We start from the raw sequence: 23001 nt of genomic DNA, 5'->3' as shown, positions 1-23001 counted from the left end.
TTGATTCAAAGGCGAGGGTGCTATGAACTGAGCCACAGCCACCAGAGGTAAACTAATTAGACGCAGGCAAACAGTTAGGCAATCTCACCTTCTGAATGTAAGATGCTTCCTGTCATTTGGCAAGACTCTCAGCTGCCTCTGAGCGTGAGAAAACAAATCCACTGCAGACGTGTTCCTCGCTCGCCCTGTTAGTGAGATCTAACAATTCACAATGGCTGGAGGTGAAAGGTGGCAGTCTTGTCAGGTAATGACATAGCCTAGTGCCGTCTACATTAAAATGGTGGCACTTGTTTAGATTAGCCTATTCGCACCTACACGCAGAGTGTCTTTTTTAATGTAATTATTAGCCTCTGTGGCCCTGTCTTCGACTTGAAAATATCGTTCATTTTCATCTACTTTCATCCACCGCTGCAATCCTCCGATCAGATGCAGCCACCTAATCTTCCCACATCTAAGTGTAGACGTGAAGGTGGGCAGAAAATAGCTGAATTAACAAGAATGAGCCTGCAAGTGAGCTAGGTGACAAATAAGGAATTGGCAATTTATTTTAATCCCTCACAGATCAGGGAAATAGTATGCAGGGATGAAGTGCTATTCAGCTTGAAGTGAGGGGACTGGACAATATGCCAGAGTTAATAGAACAGCTGTTCCAATATTATTACCAGGCATAGAAAAGAGCCGGAGCATGATGAATTATATGAAATAGTCACAGTGAATGACTATAGACACATTTTCATTGAACGCAAGTGATAGGAAAAAGGTAAGAGTTCAAAGAGCTCTGTTGCAAAGTAGTTCTTTTTTTTTAAAATCTTGCTCTTTAATTAATTCTAAATGTAGTTTGAAGCATTTGGGCACAAGACATGAAGCAGCAATCTATTGTAAAGCTCTTGTGGTTATGAACGAAAGATATATAAAACACTCAGTTTGCCCTTCAAACAAAAAAGATCGCTTGTACCTATGTTGTTCTCGGGCGGTGTTAAAATGTTGAATTTCCATATGTGGATTCTGTTGAAAACCAGCATTCTCAAGCTAAACGGGAGTGCAGTTTAGTTGTGACATTAGAGGGAAAAAGATTAAAAATTTAAATTTTAAAACTTTGGAAACTGGACTACACTGCAAAATAGATCTTAAAATCAATCTACAAGTGGAAATAGCTTTAAACTGGCCCGCATGTCAATTATTATGCAGCATTTCTGTTTCTTTAAAAAAAAGATATTTTATTCCAAGTACACTGCTCCTTTAATTTCGTTCTGCTGTGTGGCAGAAACACAAGATTTTCAAGCTTATTTGCCTTAGTTGTTTTTTTCTAGACGAGTGTGCTAAAGCAACGCGCAGGAAGCGAAGTTTTAGAAACTTAAATTCAAAACTCATCGGGGAGCACCTATTTTACTAATGTTATATTGTCCATTTCCCAAAAGCCCTGCTATTAAACCCCTTCCTGAGTGAGGTTACCAAATACAGTGCCAAACGTGTTGAAGTTGAGGGTACTTTTCTGCTTTACAATTGTGCCCACTGGGAGTTGTTTTGAGACTGACCAAATTCATTTTATTTGTGATCCCTTGCAGACATCGGAGAGGATGTCCTTTTGGCCCGGATTTTAATCCAGGTGCCAGAAAGTTCCAACACATTACATTACCCAATTCTTAGGACCTTTAGTTGAGCGATCGTAAGTTCCCTGACATGCCAAAACAATTATCACAAAATAGAACAATGTCTATTACTGATGATATTCCTGCTGACATTTATAAGGTTATTTATGTATATAAAAAAAAGCAAAGTGCTGTGTACAACAATGTGTCAGGCTGTATCTAACAGCCAAGAAACCTGGATGTTCACACGTAATCAACAGTGTACCATGGGCCATCGAGTGGGCAGACCTGCACTCACACCAATTGCCCCTAATTCTTGATTTTAGCTGAAGGGAGAAGAGCAAAGGTGGAGTTCTTCTGTCATTGGAGCTGAAGGAGAAAGAGGGAAGTGACAAAGCAGCAGTAGGAATGCTGCTCATCCACCCCTCCTAGGGTCTGCAAACCTGTCAAAAGGTTGCTTACTCGCCCAATCACAAGCTATTTACAGCACAGAAACAGGCCACTTAGCCCATCTGGCCCATGCCTGTGTTTATGAGCCAGCCTGTGTTTATGAGCCAGCCTGTGTTTATGACCCAGCCTGTGTTTATGACCCAGCCTGTGTTTGTGATCCACCAGGGCCCTTGCCCACTTTTCTTCATCTCACCCTATCAGAATATTTTTCTGTTCTTTCTCTCATGAATTTACCCAGCTACGCCTTAAATGTTATTTGCTTCAACCGCTCTAGGTTATAGCACGTTCCACATTCTAGCCACTCTCTGAGTGATGAACTCCCTCCCTAACAGCACTGTGGGTGTCCCTACACCACATGGGCTGCAGTGGTTCCAGTAGGCAGCTCACCACCACCATCTCAAGGGTAATTAGGGATGGGCAATAAATGCTGGCCCAGCCAGTGATGCCCACATCCCATGAATGAATAAGAAAAGAAGTTTCCTGAATTCCCTATTAGATTTATTAGTGGCTATCTAATATTTATAGCCCGTGTTCTGGGCTCACCTGCAAGTGGAAGCAACTTCTCTGTATGTATCCTACTAAACCTTTCATAATCTTAAAGGCCTCTATCAGGTCACCCCTCAGCCTTCTAGAGAAAAGAGCCTCAGCCTGTTCAATCTTTCCGGATAGGTATAAACTCTCAGCTCTGGTATCATTCCAGCAAACCTATTTTTTCACCTTCTTCAAAGCTTTTATGTCCTTCTTATAATATGAAGACCAAACATTTCACAAGATTTCAAGTTTATTCTGTTCAAGTTTATCGACCCCAGATGACAAGTAGCCTTAGAAAGCTAAGGAAAAGCACTGAACAGAATACTAAAATGTTTTTTTATTTATTCTTTCATGGGATGTGGGTGTCGCTGGCCAGCATTCATTGCCCATTCCTAATTGCTCTTGAGGAGGTTCTGGTGAGCCACCTCCTTGAACTGCTGCAGTGCATGTGGTGTCTGTACGCTCACAGTGCTATTAGGAATGAATTCCAGGATTTTGATCCAGCGACTGTGAAGGTTCCAAGTCAAGATGGTGAGTGGCTTAGAGGGGAAATTCCAGGTAGTGTTGTTCCCGCATATCTGCTCCCCTTGTCCCTCTAGGTCATAGTGGTCATGGGTTTGAAAGATGCGGTCCAAGGAGCCTTGGTGAGTTTCTGCAGTGCATTTTGTAGATGGCGCACACTGCTGCCACTGTGTGTCGGTGGTGGAGGAAGTGAATGTTTGTGGATGGGGAGGCAATGGCGTAGTGATATTTCCTGGGTTCGAATCCTGCCAAGGCAGATGGTGGAATTTGAATTCAATAAAAATCTGGAATTAAGAGTCTAATGATGACCATGAAACCATTGTCAATTGTCGCAAATATGCATCTGGTTCACTAATGTCTTTTAGGGAAGGAAATCTGCTGTCCTTACCTGGTCTGGCCTACATGTGACTCCAGACCCACAGCAATGTGGTTGACTCTTAAATACCCTCTAAACAAGGGCAATTAGGGATGGGCAATAAATGCTGGACTGGCCAGCGATGCCCACATCTAATGAATAAAAAAAAAATCAAACGGGCTGCTTTGTCCTGGATGGTGTCGAGCTTCTGGAGTGTTGTGGGAGCTGCACTCATTCAGGCTAGTGGGGAGTATTCCATCACACTCCCGACTTGTGCCTTATAGGTGGTGGACAGGTGTTGGGGAGTCAGGAGGTGAGTTACTCACAGCAGAATTCCCAGCCTCTGACCTGCTCTCTTTTAGTCTTATACATTCTTGTTCTAAGGAGAAAAAGTACTTCAATGAACTGTTGCTCAATTCCCAATCTCAGTTTCTTTTTCAGATTTCCAGCGTCTCCAGTTAGCTGAGAGAATTTAAGAAAGAAATTGCGAGATATTTTCAGTCATTAGAGGGGTCACTGAACCCTGTGCCGGTGCCAATAGAAGGAAACAGAATTAATATGGTGCTCATATTCAAAGAGGGTGACAAAACAAATACAACAGCAACAGGCCCATTAGCCTTAAGTCCCATGTAAAATATTGAGGTTAATTATTAGAAATCAACTTGAGAATTATTTATATGGTAATAACTGAGTAAACAGCAACTATAAATGGTTCAGAAGAAAATAGTCCAACAGGCCAACGTCTTTGACATCTTTCAGGGTGAGAAGTCAGTTGAATGATAGACACCAACAAATACTTGGAGAAATTACAGCAGATTGGGGGTAGTGCTAAGTGGCATAGCTCAGAGGTTACACAATATGGACAAAACAATGCCTAGCAGTCATAGTAGACTTGCTGCCCAACATGTCCAACCAATGCAGCGTAGCAATTAACAAAGCCAAAAGAATGTTGAATTAAATAATTAAAACAGCGATATTGAAGTCCAAAAAAGTCATGATCAAATATGGAATGGACTTTTGGACAAAGCAGCGGAGGTGAAAATCCTGGAATTACCTACGATAACAAAACATTGTAAAACATTTCAAGTTGCTTCACAGGAGCACTTTGCAAACTGCAATTCACTCCAAGCCACATATTAGGGCAGGTGGCCAAGGGGGTAGAGTTTAAGCTGCTTCTTCAAGAAGGAGGGAAGGTTGAGAGGCTGATAGGCTTAGGGAGGGAACTCCAGAGCTTTAAGACCTGGCCTAATTTTAACCTCATCCCAACTGTGACAAGCTGCGGGAGGAACAATTTTCACCTGGGCAAACCTGGGTTGCAAGCAGGGGTACGAATCGTCAACCCATTTTAGAGCACAAACATCTTTCAATCACTTGAATGATACACATTGTGTGAGCATCATCTAGCCTAATCAACAATAACAGAGAAGCAAGAATGCTGGACTATTTCCTTCAGCTAAGTGAATCCACTCCAGGGATTCAACTGGAAACCTTCTTGGCCTCCATGACACGGCCACTTCTTGAAAAATTTACTGAGGTGTTGGTGGAGCCAGAGAAACACAACTTTATACTGCAGTTTTCTTCCAACAGGCCTGAGATGGAATGTTGCACTGCCATCTGGTGCTCCATCTCACAACTCAGCAACTGCTAACACCTATCTACTCGAGGTGCCCTTTTGGTTTGGAACATAGGTACAAGAATAGGCCATTCAGCCCTTCTAATCTGTTCTGCCTGTTTGGACGTCTGATGTTCTACCGTTAGAACCAAAGGGTTACTGCATTAGTGATTTTTTAAAAATTAGTTTTGAGCAGATTTGCAAAGAAGCGAAAACAAAAATACATTGCCAGTAACTTCCAATCTTGTAATGCTCATTTGCTTGTTTTTCCCTACTGCTCAGTTCTTCTCAATGCCCTAGAGATCCTTGGTGCAGATTTATGGTTTGACGCAAATGACAGAAGATACTTCCTTTATCACTTGCTCTTAAAGTCTTCAATACAAAACTCTCCCAACTATTTTCTGCAATGTTTGGTTTTGTTATATACTTTAGCAGAACCAAGAGTGATGGGATCATTGTCCCAACATATAAACAAATCCTCCATCTAAAATCCCAGCAGAAATGTAGATTGCAGTTCAACCAATTCATTTGATCTGTTAAGGCCCATGATTTCATTTCTTAATGTTAGAATGTCTTTATGTACGATATTTTATGAAATATAAAATGGAAAATGTCTCTAATTCATTGCACAATTGATTCTCTGTACTAAGTTTGCTCCCAAATTGTTGATATTATTTTCTATTCATAGTCAGCCTGGAGTAATAAACTACTTTTGACCAGAAAAATCAAAACTACTAGGGACTAACCTAGTATTTAACAACACTTCAGGAACTCATAAAGTAGCATTCCTGATTGATTGAGAACTATGGTAAAATCCCTGATAGGCCATATACTACAACATGTGGGGTTTAGTATAGGTCTATTATTATACAAAGTGAAAGAGCCATAATTCACACATTCTTCTGGTGCAAGTGGGCTATGAAGACCTTTTTTATATGAAAGTAAATAATTGTGACCTGCCATCCATTACCTATTGCTGAAGTAATTCCACAACATAGCATGTGCTATGAATTATTAAGTACTATTTTGTACATTTGGAATATGAGAGATAATTTGTCATTGCACCAATCCTGGTATTTAGCCTCAGCAGATGAGAGTATAGAGCATAGAACGGAGTCTTTAATGGTTCTGTCTGGTGCTCCAACCTAGCGAGCTGCCATGATAGGTCCCAATATCATTTTTTAATTCACTCTCAGGGTCTGGGCATCAAGGTTACCATTTATTGTGCAATTGAAAGTTGTCCTAACTTAGTGGTTTGCTAGGCCACTTCAGAGGGTGGTTAAGAGTTGACCATCTTGATGTGGGATTGGAGTCATCTTTAGAAGAGACTTGCTACAGAGAGAAGGTTCCCCTCCCTAAATGATATTAGTGAAGTACTCTAGTTTTAATTACAATTTGATAGCTTCATGGGCACTGTTACTGCTACCAGCATTTTCAAATTCAATTCAAATTCTCAAATGGCGACAGTGGGATTTGAACTCATATTTTCTGGATTAAGAGCCTAATAACATAGTCACCACACTGCCATAGCCCTACAGTCTTTATGGAGGCATTATGATTGATCACAATAAATATTTGGCCTGGTTTAACCAGCAAGGTTCAACAAGGGCTGAATTTTCCCAGTCCTGTGGAGGGGTTACAGGCAGCAGGGAGGGGGTGGGCTCAGGAAAATAATGGGAAGCCATCATCAGGAGACTGTTCCAATGAGGTGGCAGCCAATTATGTCACTTTAGCACCCAATTAAGGGCCATTTCAAGAGGGGATGACCCATCTTGGCCTTCTCCTGAGGTCCCCAGCATAATAGACACCAATTTCCAGCAAATGCAATTCACTCCACATGATATCAAGAAATGGCTGAAGGAGCTGGATACTGCAAAAGCTATGGGCCCTGACAACACTCTGGCAATTGTACTGAAGACTTGTGCTCCAGAATTAAGCACGGACATAGCCAAGGTACAACACTGGCATCTACCTGACAATGTTGAAAATTGCCCACATGTGTTCTGTTCACAAAAATCAGGACAAATCCAATCTAGCCAATAACTGTCCCATCAGCCTCCTCTCAATTATCAGCAAAGTGATGGAAGGTGTCGTCAGCAGTGCTGTCAAAGCAACACTTACTCAGCAATAACCTGCTCACTGATGCTCAGTTTGGGTTCTGAGAGGCCCAATCTACTCCTGACCTTGTCGCAGCCTGGTCCAAACATGGACAAAAGAGCTGAACTCAAGAGGGGAGGTGAGAGTAACTGCCCTTCACATCAAAGCAGCATTTGACTGAGTGTGGCATAAAGGAGCTCAGGTAAAACCGAAGTCACTGAAAATAAGAAAAAATCTCTCCACTGGTGTAGCCGGGAGCGATTCAGATTCTTGAGGCACTGGGACCAGTTCTGGGGAAGGTGGGACCTGTACAAACCGGACGGGCTGCACCCAGGCAGAGCTGCGACCAGTGTCCTTGCGGGGGTTTTTGCTAGTTCTGTTGGGGAGTATTTAAATTAGTGTGGCGGGGGATGGGATCCCAGGAGTAGGGTAAGATTCAGATCAGAAAAATGGAGGTAGAACATTAGCTAGGGACGTTGTGATAGACATGGAGTTACAGGAGAAGCAAAGTTCAAAAAGTGTCCAGGAAGGGAAATTGACGGGGTTAAATTCTTTATACTTCAATGCAAGGAGTATTACAAACAAGGTAGATGGGTTTACGGCACAGGTAGACACATGGCAGCAGGATGTCATTGCTATAATGGAGACCTGGCTAAAGGAGGGACAAAACTGGCAGCTAAATATCCCTGGTTATAGAGTCTTCAGACACGATAGAGTAGAGGAGGAGATAAAGAAGGAGGGGGGGTAGCACTAATGGTTAAAGAATCAATTCCATTTGTGAGAAGGGATGATTTACTAAAGGGTCAACAAACGAGGCTTTATGGATTGTGCTTAGAAATAAAAAAGGGGCAGTCGCACTACTGGGAGTATACTACAGACCCCCAAATAGTGAAAGGGAGATAGAAGAACAAATATGTAGGCAAATTTCTGCTTGTAAGAACAAGAGGGCAATAATAGTAGGAGACTTCAACTATCCTAATATCAACTGGGATTCAAACAATATAAGGGGCACTGAGAGAGAAAAATTCATGCAGTGTGTCCAGGAAAGTTTTTTCAACCAATTAGTGACAAACCCAACGAGAGGAGATGCAGTTCTAGACCTAGTCTTGGGGAACGAAGAAGGGCAAGTGAATGAAGTGACAGTTGGCGACCATATCAAGGACAGTGATCACAATTCAGTTAGATTTAGCATTACCATGGAAAAGGACAGAGATAAGGCAGGAGTAAAAGTCTTGAATTGGGGGAAGGCAAATTTTGCAGAAATGAGAAGGGACTTGGCTGAGGTGCACTGGACAGCACTGCTGGAGGATAAAACAGTGGAAAACCAGTGAGAAGCACTAAAAAGTAAGATCCTAATTGTACAAAGTAGACATGTCCCCTACAAAAATAAGAATGGTACTGCCAAATCTAGATCCCCCTGGTTGTCTAGAGGAATACAGGGGAAGATCAAACAGAAAAAGAAAGCGTACGATAGGCACAAGGAGCTAAGTACTGCAGATAGCCTAGATGAATATAGGAAGTGTAGGGATAAAGTAAAAAAGGAAATAAGGAAATCAAAGAGGGGGCATGAAAAAGGATTAGCAAATAAAGTTAAAGATAATCCAAAGATGTTTTACCAATACATTAATGCTAAAAGGTTAGTTAAGGAAAAAGTGGGACCTATCAGAGATGAAGATGGAAACTTGTGTGTAGATGCAGAGGCTGTGGGAAGGGTTTTGAATGAATATTTTGTCTTGTGTTTACAAAGGAAAGGGAGGATGTAGATATAGTAGTCCAGGAGAAACACTGTGAGATATTGGATGGAATAGTCATAAAGAGAGAGAAAGTACTCGAAGGGTTGAAATCCTTGAAAGTTGATAAGTCACCAGGGCTAGATGGATTGTTTCCGAGGCTGCTGAAGGAAGTCAGGGAGGAGATAGCAGATACTCTGAGGATGATTTTCCAATCTTCACTAGGTACAGGGGAGGTACCGGAGGACTGGAGAAATGCAAACGTAGTTCCATTGTTTAAAAAGGGATCAAAGGAAATGCCAAACAATTATAGGCCAGTTAGTCTTACATCGATGGTGAGCAAATTAGTAGAATCAATCCTGAGAGATAGGATTTTAACTGTTATGTAGAAAGGCATGGACTAGTCAGGGATGGTCAGCATGGATTTGTTAAAGGAAGGTCTTGCCTCACAAATTTGATTGAATTCTTTGAGGAAGTGACAAGAAGGGTTGATGAAGGTAGTGCAGTGGATGTTGTGTACTTGGATTTTAGCAAGGCATTTGACAAGGTCCCACATGGCAGATTGGTCAGGAAAGTAAAAGCCCATGGGATTCAGAGTAATGTGGCAAACTGGATAAAAGGTTGGCTTTGTAACAGGAGTAATGGTCGATGGATGCCCTTGCGAATGGAAAATTGTCTCAAGTGGTGTTCCACAGGGCTCGGTGTTGGGATCCTTGCTGTTTGTGTTATATATTAACGATTTGGACGTGAACGTGGGGGGCACGATTGGGAAACTTGCAGATGACACAAAGATTGGCCGAGTAGTGGATAGTGTAGAGGATAGCCATAATCTCCAAAACAATATAGATGGGTTGGTGGAGTGGGCGGTAAAGTTGCAGATGGATTTTAACATAGAGAAGTGTGAGGTCATACATTTAGGGAAGTCAAACAGTTACAGGGATTACATAATAAATGGGAATATATTAAAAGGGGTAGATGAAGTGAGAGATCTTGGTCTACAAGTACACAGGTCCCTGAAGGCAGCTGTTCAAGTAGACAAGGTTATAAAGAAGGCATATGGAATGCTCTCCTTCTTTGGCAGAGGTATAGAATATAAAATTAAGGATATAATGTTGGAATTGTATAAAATACTGGTGAGGCCACAACTGGAGGATTGTGTGCAGCTCTGTTCACCACATTACAGGAAGGACATAATAGCTCTGGAGAGAGTGCAGAGGAGGTTTATAAGAATGTTGCCAGGGTTAGAAAAGTGTAGCTACGAGGAGAGATTGGATAGGTTGGGGTTATTTTCCTTAGAACAAAGAAGGCTGAGAGGTGACTTGACTGAGGTGTACAAAATTATGAGGGGAATAGACAGAGTGGACAGGATAAAATTGTTTCCCTTGGTGGAGAATTCAAGAACCAGGGGACATAGATTTAAGATAAGTGGCAGAAGGTGTCAGGGGGACATGAGGAAGAACTTTTTTGCGCAGAGGGTAGTGGGTGTCTGGAATTCGCTGCCCAAGTTGGTGGTAGAGGCAGAAACTCTAAACTCTTTTAAAAAATACCTGGATCTGCACCTTAAGTGCTGTAAGCTGCAGGGCTATGGGCCGGGTGCAGGAAGATGGGATTAGAGAGGGCACCTGGGTGTTCTCGGGCTGGCATGGACAAGATGGGCCAAATGGCCTCCTTCTGTGCTGTACCTTTTCTATAGTTCTATGGTTGGAGTCATACCTAGCACAAATGGAGAGGGTTGTACTTATTAGAGGCCAATCCTAGGACATCGCTGCAGGAGTTCCTCAGGGAATTTTCTTAGGTCCAACTATCATCTCCTGCTTCATAAGGTCAGAAGTGGGAATGTTAGCTGATCATTGCACGAAGTTCAGCACCATTCGCGACTCCTCCATATGGCAAGACCTGGACAACATCCAGGCTAGGGCTGATAAGAGTCAAGTAACATTCGTGCCAGACAAGTGCCAGGCAATGACTATTTCCAAAGACAGAATCTAACCAAAAACAAAAATTGCTGGAAAAACTCAGCAGGTCTGACAGCATCTGTGGAGAGAAAGACAGTGTTAACGTTTCATGTCCGTATCACTCTTCTTCAGAACTGAAGAGAAGTAGAAATGTGGTGAGATATATACTGTTTAAGGGGGGGGTGGGACAGGTGAAACTGGATAGAAGGCCAGTGATAGGTGGAGGCAAAGGAGAGATTGCAAAAGATGTCATAAACAAAAGGTCAAAGGGGCATTGATGGTGATGATGCTGGCTAAAGGAGGTGCTAATGGTGACATTATGAGTAGAAAGCAGGATGGGCAAGTGACAGATGGCCCTAGTGGGGGCGGGGTGGGGGGAGGGGACGGTGTGGGGAAAAAAGATTGAAATAGGCTAAAAGGTGGGCGTAAAACAATGAATGGAAACAAATTTTTAAAATAATATTAGAAATAGGTGGGAAAAATATATATATATAAAAATTTAAAAAATAAATATTGAAAAAAGGGGATCAAAAAGGGGTGAGGATGGAGGAGAGAGTTCATGATCTAAAATTGTTGAACTCAATGTTAAGTCCGGAAGGCTGTAAAGTGCCTAGTCGGAAGATGAGGTGCTATTCCTCCAGTTTGAGTTGAGCTTCACTGGAATATTGCAGCAAGCCAAGGACGGACATGTGGGCATGAGAGCAGGGTGGAGTGTTGAAATGGCAAGCGACAGGGAGGTCTGGGTAATGCTTGCGGACAGATTGAAGGTGTTCCACAAAGCGGTCACCCAGTCAGCGTTTGGTCACTCCAATGTAGAGGAAACCGCATTGGGAGCAGTGAATGCAGTAAACCAAATTGAGAGAAGTGCAAGTGAAATGCTGCTTCACTTGAAAGGAGTGTTTGGGCCCTTGGACGGTGAGGAGGGGGGAGGTAAAGGGACAAGTGTTGCACCTTCTGCGGTTGCATGGGAAGGTGCCGTGGGAGTGGGTTGAGGTGTAGGGGGTGATGGAGGAGTGGACCAGGGTATCCCAGAGGGAACAGTCCCTACGGAATGCCGACAGGGCAGCTGAAGGGAAGATGTGTTTGGTGGTGCCATCATGCTGGAGTTGGCGGAAATGGCGGAGGATGATCTTTGAATGCGGAGGCTGGTGGGGTGAAAAGTGAGGACAAGGGGGACCCTATCATGGTTCTGGGAGGGAGGGCGAGGTGTGAGGGCGGATGCGCGGGAGATGGGTCAGACATGGTTGAGGGCCCTGTCAACCACCGTGGGTAGGAAACCTTGGTTAAGGAAGAAGGAGGAGGACATGTCAGAAGCGCTGTTTTGGAAAGTGGCATCCTCGGAACAGATGCGACGGAGGCGAAGGAACTTAGGGAATGGGATGGAGTCCTTACAGGAAGCGGGGTGTGTAGTCGAGGTAGCTGTGGGAGTTGGTGGGCTTGTAATGAATATTGGTGGACAGTCTATCACCATAAATTGAGACAGAGAGGCCAAGGAAGGGAAGTGTCAGTGATGGACCATGTGAAAGTGATGGTGGTGGAGGGAGGTGGGGGAGGAATTGGAGTCAAAATTAATAAATTTTTTGAGGTCCAGAGTTGCTTCGCCTCTGTCGCATCTGTTCTGATGATGCCACTTTCCAAAACCGTGCTTCTGACAAAAAGGCAAAATACTGCGAATGCTGGAAATCTGAAACGAAAACAAAAAATGCTGGAAAAACTCAGCAGGTCTGACAGCAACTGTGGAGAGAAGGACAGAGATAACGTTTTGAGTCCATATGACTCTTCTTCAGACCTAAAGGGAAGTGGAGATGTGGTGAAATATATACTGATTAAAGGGGGTGGAAACCGGTGAAGCTGGATAGAAGGCCAGTGATAGGTGGAGGCAAAGGAGAGAAGGCAAAAGATGTCATAAACAAAAGGTCAAAGAGTTGTTAATGGTGGTGGTACTGGCTAAATGAGGTGTTAATGGTGGCATTAAGAAAGCAAAATGTGATAATGGCAGGACTAGGGTAAGCACTCTGGAAAGTGACACATGGCCCCAGCTGGAGTGAGGTGGGGGAGGGGACAGTAGTGGGAAGAAAGATCAAAAATAGGCTAAAAGCTGGGGATAAAACAATGAGTGAAGATGGAAATAAATTTAAAAAATAATAATACTGAAAATAAGTGGAAAAAATATTTTAAAAATTAATAAAATATAAATGAATACGAAAAAAGGGGGCAGGGGATGGAGGAGAGAGTTCATGGTCTGAAGTTGTTGAACTCAATGTTAAGTCCAGAAGGCTGTAAAGTGCCTAGTCAGAAGATGAGGTGCTATTCCTCCAGTTTGCATTGAGCTTCACTGGAACATTGCAGCAGGCCAAGGACGGACATGTGGGCATGACAGCAGGGTGGAGTGTTGAAATGGCAAGTGACAGGGAGGCCTGGGTCTACCACCGCCAACACCTCAACTCCTTCCCACGGCACCTTCCCATGTAATCGCAGAAGGTGCAACATCTGCCCCTTTACTTCCCCCCTCTTCACCATTCAAGAGCCCAAACACTCCTTTCAAGTGAAGCAGCACTTCACTTGCACTTCCCTCAATTTGGTCAACGCGGTCTCCTCTACATTGGAGAGACCAAACACAGACTGGGTGACCGCTTTGTGGAACACCTTCGGTCTGTCCGCAAGCATGACCCAGACCTCCCTGCCGCTTGCCATTTCAACACTCCACCCTGCTCTCATGCCCACATGTCTGTCCTTGGCCTGCTGTAATGTTCCAGTGAAGCTCAACGCAAACTGGAGGAACAGCACCTCATCTTCTGATTAGGCAATTTTACAGCCTTCTGGACTTAATATTGAGTTCAACAACTTCAGATCATGAACTCGCTCCTCCATCCTCACCCCTTTTTGATCCCCTCTTTTCAATATTTATTTTTTAATTTTTATATATATATTTTCCCACCTATTTCTATTATTATTTTTAAACATTTATTTCCATTCGTTGTTTAATCCCCAGTTTTAGCCTATTTCAATCTTTTCTCCCTTCCCCCACCCCACCCCCCACTAGGGCCATCTGTAACTTGCTCATCCTGCTTTCTACTCTTAATGTCACCATTAGCACCTCCTTTAGCCAGTATCACCACCATCAACGCCCCTTCGACCTCTTGTTTATGACATCTTTTGCAAACTCTGCTTTGCCTCCACCTACCACTGGCCTTCTATCCAGCTTCACCTGTCCCACCCCACTTAATCAGTGTATATTTCACCACATTTCTACTTCTCTTTAGTTCTCAAATGGACTCGAAACATTAACTCTGTCTTTCTCTCCACAGATGCTGTCAGACATGCTGAGATTTTCCCAGCAATTTTTGTTTTTGTTTTAGATTTCCAGCATCCGCAGTATTTTGCTTTTATCTTAGAAAATCTAACCATATCTCTTTGACATTCAATGGCATTACCATTGCTAAATCCCCCACTATCAACATCCTGGGGGTTACCCTTGACCAGAAACTGAACTGGAGCAGCCATATAAATACTGTGGCTACAAGAGCAGGCCAGAGGTGAGTAATTCACCTCCTGACTCCCCTGTCCACCATCTACAAAACACAAGTCAGGAGTGCGATGGGATACTTTCCACATCCTGGATGAGTGTGGCTCCAACAACACTCAAGAAGCTCGACATCATCCAGGACAAAGCAGTTCACTTGATCAGTACCCCATCTACCAACTCAAACATTCACTCCCTCCATCACATTGGCAGCAGTGCTTTCTATACACAAGATGCACTGCATCAAGTCACCAAGGCTCCTTCAACAGCACCTTCCAAACATGCGACCTTTACCATCTAGAAGGAGAAGGGCAGCAGACGTATGGGAACACCACCACCTGTAAGTTCACCTCCAAACCACACACCATCATGACCTGGAACTATGTTGTCATTTCTTTACAGTCATTGGATCTAAGTCCTGGAACTCTTGTCATAACCGCACTGCCTGATGTACATGCACCAAATGGACTGCAGTGGTTAAAGAAGGTGGCTCACCACCACTTTCTCAAGGGCAATTAGGGACAGGCAATAAATGCCAGCGATGCCCACATCCCATGAATGAATAAAAATAAGCATTGAGCTAAAAATCCATTTGTTTCTAGAGAGAGTCACCTGCAGAAGTTATTTTAGAATCCGGGAGCCTTGTTTGCATTTGCTCTGATTCACCTGCATAGTTTTAATTAAGAACAACTCTATAATCACTGAATGAAATATGAACTTGGTGAAAAGTACTGCAAAGTTATGCAGAAATTGTGAATCGGAACATATGGAAATGAGAACACTTTTGAAAATAATGTTACTCTTGGGGGTTTTATGTCTTTTATAAAACAAGCCAGTTTGTTTACCTGAATGAGGAGGTAAAAAGTGATAGAACCAAAACAAATTTCGTGCATTTACTTAAGCTCTTAGAACCATCCGAGAACATGTCACACCAAGTAATTATTTTGAAGTGGATTGCATAAGCAGCTATAATAGCCATTTTGTACACAGCAAGATTCCACAAACTGTAATGTCCAGCAAATATGGTTCAGAATGTACACGTTGTTCTTTATCAGATGGAGAGTTTGGATCTTTCCTCTCCACTTAGAACAGGAATACCTCAGGTTAATATCTCATCCGGAAAATCATATTTCCACCAATTCAGGACCACCTCTTCCATCGTGTGACACTGAGCTTAAGTTCTTCATATGGGTCTCAAACCCACAATTCTCAGGGTTAGAATCTAATAACAAGCTAAGTTTGGCAGCTGAAAATTACTCAGATTAGAAAGAAGTCCAAATCTTTGTTTGTTTTGCCCTGCTCTTCTCTATAAGCATGGACCGATTACCCATGAAATCAATTAAATTGTTATCTTGCTCTAGGCCGCAAGGCTTTAAAAAAAAACCCAAAGAAAAACACAGCTATTTTAATATCTTTTTCTTTTCAGTCACAGTAGGAAGAAAAGTAGGCCATTCAGCCCCTCGAGCCTATTCCATCATTCAATTAGATTATGGCCGATCAAATCCAATTATCTGCCTTGATTCCACATCGCTCAATACTCTTGCCTAACAAAAATCTATCGAATTCAGTTTTGAAATTTTCAATTGACTGGACCTCGACTGCCTTTTGGGGGAAGACAGCTCCAGATTTACAATATCTTTAGCATGAAAGAGTGCTTTGCACTCCCAGACTGGCTCTAATCTTAATGTCCTTTGTTCTGGGCTCACCCAGCTGAGAAAATAGTTTCTCTCTATCTACCCTATCAAATCTTTTAATCTCCTTAAACACCTCAAACAGATAACCCCTTAACCCGCTAATCTACAAGCCTAATCTATAAGATCATAACACCATAAAATCATAAGAAATAGGAGTAAGCCATTCAGCCCATCAACCCTGTTCCACCGCCATGCAATAGGATCAGGGTTGATCATATTGTAGCTTTAACAGCACTTTCCTGCCTGTCCTTGACTCCCTTGTCAAACAAAAATCTGTCCAACTCAGTCTTGAATATATTCAATGACCCAGCCTCCAGTGCTCTCTGTGGAAGAGAATTCCAAAGACTAATAACCCTTTGAGAGAAGAAATTCCTCCTCCTCTCTAGCTTTAAATGAGAGACTCCTCACCTTTAAACTGTGCACGCTAATTCTAGATTCCCCCAGTGTAGTGATTGAGGTATAACCTTTCCCACTGCCTTTAGGGGTCACGTGATTGTTCTGACGAATCAGCCCTAAGCCCTGAGGACGAAGCTTTCTAGTCGTGGACCTGGTTCAAGCATGTGAATGTAAGTACATCAATTCTTAAGGAATGAAAGAAAAGTATACTCAACAGTCATGCCACTTCTTCGACAGAATCAACCCTTATGATGCGTTCATGGGAGATTGGAGCCAGTGCATAGAGCGCCTAGGTTTTTATTTGGTGGCAAGTGAAATAAACGCAGAGGAGAAACAGAAAGTAATTCTTTTAAGTGTCTGTGATAGCGAGACATTTAACCTCAGCCGCAGTCGGACAGCCCCGAACGCACCCAATTCTAAATCTTTTAACCAGCTTGTCGGCCTTGTGAAGATGCATTTTTAACTAAAGCCATTTGTAATAATGCGAAGGTTTAAGTTTAATTCCAGATTAAGGGCCCCGGGAGATTCCACTGCAATTTATATTGCGAAGTTGAAACAGTTGACTGAGCACTGCGACTTCGGAGATTCACTCAATGACATGTTGTGGGCCAGTTGGTTTGTGGTATTCTCAATGACGCCATTCAGCGTCGTTTCCTCGCAGAAGTTAACATCAATTTGAAGTGTGGCATGGAAATAGCGCTAGCAATGGAAAGTGCTGCGTGGGACTCGCAGGCTTTACAGAATATGCCAACGTGATGCCGTTCCTCAGTTGGGGTGGGAACCCACCACCAGACATGGCATAAAAGCCAGAGAGACAGCAACGAAGCGGGAGACAAGCTCTGCTGCTTGAAAAATGAAAAGGCCTAGTGGAAGCATCTCAGCAGAAATTCAGAAGTCAATCTGTTACAATGTGGGGCTAGCTATGTAGGGGAAACCTGCAAATTTAAGGAGGCAGAACGCCATCAAATAGCACATAATAAAGCAATGCAGTGTGAAATCGAGATAGCCCATCAGACAGCAGACCAAGGTGACTGAAGTGCACATTATAACAGAACCAGAAGCTGCCAATACTGATATCTATTCCCTGTACAATGTCAAAGCAGTAAAAATTGAACCAATAACTTTTTTTTATTCATTCATGGGATGTGGGCATCACTGGCTAGGCCAGCTTTTACTGTCCATCCCTAATTGCCCATGTTCAGAGAGCATTTAAGAGTCAACCACATTATTGTAGATCTGGAGTCACATGTAGGCCAGGCAAGGTAAGGATGGCAGATTTCCTTCCCTAAAGGACATTAGTGAACCAGTTGGGTTTTTAAACAACAATCAGCAATGGTTTTAGATTTTTATCAAATTCCACCGTCTGCCATAGTGGGATTAGAACCCAGATCCTCCAGGCATTATTCTAGGATCTTTGGATTACCAGTCCAGTGACAATGGTATGCCACCACCTCCCCAAACTCTTCAAGTGAATGGGAAGCCTCTAGTCATGGAGGTAGACATGGGAGCCTCAACGACAGTGCTGAGAGAACACACATTTAAATAGCTAAATGACGGTACCCAGCCACTGAATCTGGAGCAAACCACAGTTCAACTGAAGACATACGCTGGAGAGTCAATGCAGGTAAAAGGCATTGCCACAATACCTGTGTCCTATAGACAACAGACAGCACAGCTTCCCATGATCATAGTGACAGGTGAAAGATCTACGGCGAGATTTTTTGTCCCCACCCGCTGCCATGATCTTCCGGTACCATCGCAAGTCAATGGGCTTCTGGCTTGGGCACCTGTGATGGGGCCAGAAACTCCTGGCCCTAGTCTCCTGGGCTGTGATTGGTTACAAAAAATTTAAGCTCAACTGGTCTGAAATCTTTCAAGTGAGAACAGGAAGAGTTCCTGAGTCGATAAGGGAATATGTCAGTGTATTTCGGGATGAGTTAGGAGAATCCGAAGGATCTTCATAGGGTGCAAGGATCCCTCAGGTCAGAGTTGATTCCACTTGAAGATCATGAAAAGAAACAAAACGAATATAGTGCCACTCTGAACAAACTGAAGAAACAGTTGGCAGAAAAAACTCAACAACATTCAACGTTCCAGGAGGAAGCCAAAAGATACAAGAAGGAGACAGAAGAGCTGAAGAATCAGCTGATTGAAACAAAAGAGGCATTAGGAGGAAAAGTCTTGGAACTTTCCAAGATGCGAGTGGGTAATGAAGCCATGGGTAGCTTAACCGCTGAACTGAACCAAGCTAGGATTTCACCAGAGAGAAAACTGGCCGACTGTGAAATCAGAATTAAGGGCTAGCCAAAACTATGTGGCAAACAGAAGAGGAAAGGACAGAAATCAAATCAGAAAGGCCAATCGGTGTTGTCTCCAGAACCATCTCTGCAGCCGGTTGATCAATAATATTTGGAGTGAAGAAATTCCACCAGTATCTGAATGGATGACATTTCACCATTGTGTCGGACCATAAACCATTAATGGGTTTATTCAGTGAGGATAAGGCCATTCTGCCAATGGCTTCAGCAGGAATTCAACATTGGGCTTTGATATTATCTGCATATGAACACACCTTTATGCACCGTCCTGGTGTGCATATTGCATATGCAGATGCACTCAGTCGCCTTCCGTTACCAGATAGCATTGTACATGTTCCAGTGCCACAAGCAGTTGTACTCTTGTTGAATTTCTTGGACTCTTCACCTGTGTGTGCGAAGCAAATAAAGAATTGGACAAACAGAGATCCAATTTTGTTAAAAGTCCGAGACCTTGTATTGCAAGGATGGTCGAGTTCCCAGTGTCTGAAGAGATAAGACCATTCCATGCCTGTAAAACTGAGTTAAGTTGTCAAGATGGAATCTTGTTGTGGGGAGCAAGAGTCGTCATCCCTTTGTGAGGAAGAGAACCACTCTTGACAGAGCTTCACACTGCGCCTCCATGCATATCGAAGATGAAGATGCTTCCATGAAGCTATGTCTGGTGGCCAGGCATAGACAGTGACATTGAAAGCATGGTCAAGCACTGTCTCCAGTGTCAGCAACAACTGAGATTGACCATTTCAGCTCCACTGGATCCGTGGGAGTGGCCTGGTTGGACAAGCACAAGTACAACTTCTTGTGACACTGGAACATGTACAATGCTATCTGGCAACGGAAGATGACTGAGTGCATCTACATTTGCAATATGCACACCAGGGTGGTTAGACTGGGTTAGACCACATATTGATTATTGTTGGAAAATAGAGATAGTTTAAGTAAGTTTTATATTTGTATTTTTTGAGTGTCAGGAATGAGTTTTAGCTTTGGCGTTTGGGTTTGATTTGTATTTCTGTATCTCTGTGTTAAGAAAGATCAAATGGAGTTTTCGTTTCACTTTAAAAGGGAGCTTGCATTTCTAATGAGGTTTTATACAACTGTTGCAGCTAAGTTAAACAAACAAGGGTAGAAGAATTAGACCGTTGCCTAGCAACAGGGGGTCCAGAGAGGCAGGTCCCTCCCACAGACACCCACACAGAAGAAGAGAAACAGCAGGTTTGATTTGGAAGCTGTGGAGCTCATTTGATTTTTTGAAAGTTGCTGTCAGGAGAGGCTGGAGCTGAGGTGACAGATAACCAGTTCCAAGCTACAGAAAACCCAAAAAATCCAGGGGAGTGGAAGAGGGGAGAACCCAAAGAAGACTTTCTAGTCAAAGGAAGGTCAGGAACCTGGAAAAGGTCCTGTTAAGTGAAGTTAAGAGTGAGGGGCAAAGAGAAAGGCTCCAATCTTCAGATTTAAAGAGACAAAAGCTGCAGAAAGCAGATTTAAAGTGAGAACAGCTTGCAAGAGGCAAGAAGACCATAAGGCTTAGGAGCAGATGTAGGCCATTCAGCCCATCAAGTCTGCTTTGCCATTCAATGAGATCATGGCTGATCTGATAATCCTCAGCTCCACTTTCCTGCCTTGTCCCCATAACCCTTGATTCCCTTACTGATTAAAAATCTGTCTATCTCAGCCTTGAATATATTAATGACCCAGCCTTTACAGCCCACTGCAGTAAAGAATTCCACAGATTGACTACCCTCTGAGAGAAGAAATTCCTCCTCATCTCTGTTTAAATGGGTGACCCCTTACTCTGAGATTATGCCCTCTGGTCCTAGACTCTCCCACAAGGGGAAACCTCCCAGCAACAAACCTGTCAAACCCCCTAAGAATCTTATATGTTTCAATAAGGTCATCTCTCATTCTTCTAAACTCCAATGAGTACAGGCCCAACCCACTCAACCTCTCCTCATAAGAAAATCCTTCCATACCTGGGATCAACCTAGTGAATCTTCTCTAGACTGCCAGTATACCTTTCATTAGATAAGGGGACAAAAACTGTTCACAGTATTCTAGGTGTGGTCTAACTAGTGCCTTGTATAGTTTTAACAAGACTTCTCCATTTTTATACTCCATTCCCTTTGAAATAAAGGCCAACATTCCATTTGCCTTCCCTATTACGTGTTGAACTTGTATGTTAGCTTTTTATGATTCATGCACAAGGACTCCCAAATCCCTCTGTGCTGCAGCCTTCTGCAGTCTTTCTCCATTTAAATAATATTCTGCTCCTCTATTCTTCCTGCAAAAGTGCATAACCTCATATTTTCCAACATTATGTTCCATACAGGAAGAAGGTCCAAAGAGACAACTGAAGGTCTGTAACTCTTTGCAATGGGCATGTGACGCAGTGGTGTACTGTTGATGGCTGAGTCGGTGAGCGAGAGAGAGAGTGTGTGGAAGGCAGCTTGAATGCATGTGGTGACCCAAGGAAGAGGAACATCAGGAGGAGAGTTCAAAACCCTGGAGGCGAACCCTTGCAGAAGGCACCTGAGATAACGCAACGGTTTGGGAGAAGATTCCAAGGCGAGGTTTTGGAGAGTGGAAATTGGAAGCCCTTGTGTGGAAGATGGAGTTCAATAAAACTTGTTGGCTCGTGTGACAAGTGTCAGGGGAGAATTGAGGAGAGATCCATAGCATCTGGTTGAAGTGACATCTGTCACTTGGTTTCAGAGTGTGGTGTGTCTGACCACAGGGTGCTATAGGTTTACATGTGAACATTAAAGTATAAGGTAGCTTTTGAACTTGTGTTATTCTTACAAATCTGTACATATCTTTCAAGGTATAGTTGTGGGTGAAGGAGTATTGTAATATAGTTCATCTTTTCTTGTTGAATAAATGTTTTATTCCTTGGTTAAAAGTTCATCAGCTGACTCCTGTGATTTTGTTCAGTAGCTGCTCTCCATGCATCTAAACAAACAAATAAAAGTTAGGATCTATCAAGTTGGGGTTCCACTCTGGGATCTGGCTCATCCAGGGGTAATCTCAGCTGGGATCATAACATTATGTAGTTCCATTTTTAGGTACGTGTTTTTATTGATCTGACATTGCGTGCAGCTATTGAAAAGCTGTGCCACTGTTTTCGTATCCATGGCCTACTGGAAGTCATTGTTTTGGATATTTCTTATTTCTACTGATACTGACTCTATGTCTTGCTCTCCGGCGCCTGTATCATTCCTCATTATAGCACTGATCTCTTCCTTTACTAACAAAGCTACACCACCTTCTTTTCCTTCCTGCCTATCCTTCTGAAACACTGAGTACCCTTGGATATTCAACTCCCAAACCTGTTCTCCCTGTAACCACGTCTCAGGAATCGCCACCAAATCATACCTATTTATCTCTATTTGAGCTGTTAACTCATTAGTTTTATTCTGAATGCTAGGTGCATTCAGATACAAAGCCTTTAAGTTTGTCCTATTGTCAATTTTCCCTACTCTTAAGTGATTCTTTGGTGCAATATGGCGTTCACACACTCTCTATCTCTTCCTTTCACTTTTTGATAACAATCAGCCTCTTCACTAACCTGCACTCTTACCCTCTCCTTAAACTTTGATTTTTTATATTTCCATGCAACTGAACCCTCCCACCCCCCAATATTTAGTTTAAAGCCCTATCTACAACCCTAGTTATGCGATTCATCAGGTCACTGCTCTCAACATGATTCAAGTGGAGCCCATCCAAACAGAATAGCTCCTTCTTTCCCCAGTACTGGTGCCAATGTCCCATGAATTCGATCCCATTTCTCCCACACCAATCTTTGAGCCATGCATTTACCTCTTTAATCTCATTGACCCTATGCCAATTAGCTCATGGCTCAGATAGTAATCCAGAGATTACCACCTTTTTGGTTCTGCTTTTTAATTTAGCCCCTAGCTGCTCGTACTCCCTCAGCAGAACCTCTTTCCTCGTTCTACCTGTATCGTTGGTACCTACGTGGACCACGACAACTGGATCTTTCCCCTCCCACTCCAACTTCCTCCGCAGCCCCATTGAGATATCCTTAACCCTGGCACCAGGGTAGGCAACACAGCCTTCGGGACTCTCGATCCAGGCAACAGAGAACAGTATCTATTCCCCTAACTATACTATCCCCAATTACAACTACATTTCTCTTTTCTCCTCCCATTTGAATGGCTCCCTGTACCACGGTGCTAAGGTCAGTTTGCTCATCCTCCCTACAGCCCCCGCTC

At 43.1% G+C, this 23001-nt stretch overlaps 1 long non-coding RNA gene across 1 annotated transcript; it reads left to right on the top strand.

Annotated features, from left to right (window-relative positions):
• Nucleotides 1-589: 589 nt before the first annotated feature.
• On the top strand, nt 590-21516 carry LOC144692722 (uncharacterized). The gene is made up of 3 exons (XR_013579369.1): nt 590-760; nt 16541-16624; nt 21099-21516. It is a non-coding gene; the product is annotated as an uncharacterized LOC144692722 (long non-coding RNA).
• The last annotated feature ends 1485 nt before the right edge of the window (nt 21517-23001 follow it).

Source organism: Cetorhinus maximus, chromosome 17 (assembly GCF_964194155.1).
Source record: "Cetorhinus maximus chromosome 17, sCetMax3.hap1.1, whole genome shotgun sequence".
Lineage (NCBI taxonomy): Eukaryota > Metazoa > Chordata > Chondrichthyes > Lamniformes > Cetorhinidae > Cetorhinus > Cetorhinus maximus.
The sequence above is the reverse complement of the archived record's forward strand: the minus strand, read 5'-3'. Positions and strand labels throughout refer to the sequence as shown.